Source organism: Pinus tabuliformis, chromosome J (genome assembly GCF_031772625.1).
Source record: "Pinus tabuliformis cultivar Carrire ecotype Pingquan chromosome J, CPIR1, whole genome shotgun sequence".
NCBI lineage: Eukaryota > Viridiplantae > Streptophyta > Pinopsida > Pinales > Pinaceae > Pinus > Pinus tabuliformis.
The window spans coordinates 834,164,124-834,165,968 of NC_142295.1; the positions used below are offsets into that span (position 1 = coordinate 834,164,124).

At 42.4% G+C, this 1,845-nt stretch overlaps 1 pseudogene; it reads right to left on the reverse strand.

Moving 5' to 3' along the window:
- Positions 1-393: 393 nt before the first annotated feature.
- On the reverse strand, positions 394-1,185 carry LOC149229295 (uncharacterized; annotated as a pseudogene).
- Positions 1,186-1,845: the final 660 nt, after the last annotated feature.

Below are 1,845 nucleotides of genomic sequence, written 5' to 3' on the forward strand. Positions count from 1 at the left end.
GGGCGACAAGCTATGAAGCTCCGGAGGCGAGCTATGTCAGAAGGGGCAAGGTTTTAAGAGGGTCAAAACCCCGATAGCAGACCACGTCAAATGATGGGGCCTGCGAATATGTTATGCCGTCAAAACCTTACGTTATGTAATTATGCTGAAGGCTTTCTCTGTGCGGGCTCTCTATGTGCAAACATTGTTCGCTCATCACCGAGCTTAAATTTCCTCCTCCTCCCACTTATCCAAATTTAACACCTGGTTGGTTGGCGGTGGACCACAAGATACCCTTGGGTTGTATGATTACAATGACTATCAGAATTCATTGGAATTCATCGTCGCGCATCGTCACGCGTTGACTATTGAATTTATGGTGGAGACAGGTAGTGCTCAGCGTTGGGAGTTAGCTCAGTGATACATCTCATTATCATTGCCCTCTGCTTGCCAATGAGAATTTAGCTCTTTAATGTTGGCAAGGAATGCACTAAATTGTACATATGATAATCGGATCCTAACTTGACGGAAGAACTCCTTTCCATCCACTCGTGGAGTATGCACAAGAAGTGTTGGAGGCGAATTTGGTGCAGTTGTCTGATGAGTTGGTTGATGAAACTCCACCTTCATGCGGACGCCTTGTGGGAGATCTTGACACAGAATGTCCTCTTGCAGACGCTGCAGTAGATGATCTTTTTGGTGAACCTACTACAGACATAACCGATCTTTTAGATGAACCAGTTGCAAATATCATCTTTGGTGTTCGTGTTGGAGTACGTTGTGGTGTGAGATAGGGTGTCAATGAAAACCTCTACCAACCTTGCCTTCAAGCATTAGTCTCTCCATGAATCTCTTCTTTCTCAACTGAATTGCTTGTTTATATGGTTCCATTTCCAGCTTGATTTGCTAGTCCATCATTACTGGCCTCTTCTCCTCTTAATGATGAACTGACCGGCAGATTTGTGTACCCAGTAGTGGGGTTGTCTTGCTTTTTGTCGCCTTATATTGAGGTGTTTCATCATCCTCATGATTGATTTCATAATTTTTTTCGTTATGCTTCCAACTTTGCACATCTCGATTAAGCTTCTTGGCAGTTGACGCTAATGCAATTCTCTCATTCGCAAGTTTTCTTTGCTCATCGAGTGCTCGCTCTTGTACAGAGGGAGTGAATAGTATTTTATTTACTTCTAAACTGACGAACACCATGACCATGCATGAAACCCTGCACACACCCGAGGTTAACAAGAGACGAGGCGGTATGGCGGGCATTCAACGCTAACCGGCAATCAAATTATTGCTTGTTTTGGAGGGAGTGCAAGAATGTTGTTTAGTTACAGGAAATTTGGATCGTGAGGCCTTTTTGGGTCAGGTGCTTAGCTGCAGTGGAGATTCGAGCGAGACACTCTGACCAACTAAATACGAGAGGACCTCTAACTTCTCTCCCTCCCAAAACTAGAGCAAATGTGTCTACAACTCAAGTTTGAAACACAATTTGGACTACCAGTTTCAACGCATTTTGGGATATTGTTAAAACTACACAGAGGCTAGACTCTCAATAACCTGAAGATAAATATTGAATAGAGCTCTTTACATCGATTGGTGTCATAAATTCAGGAGTGTAATGTGTCATGCTATCATGTTATTTCTAAAAATTTGGATATCTTGCGAAAATACCTGGCGTCGGGTTATGGCATTCATTTCAATAAATAAACACTTCTTCTTTCCATGATTATCAAGATATTTTTAAGCTTGCAGTTGTCCGGTTCATTTTGATCAGTTTGCATGTCATCTTTTGTTTCACTTGCGACACTTAAACAAGGAACAGTGATGAACCAGGGTTATTGAGGATGGGTTTTGGGGTTTCAA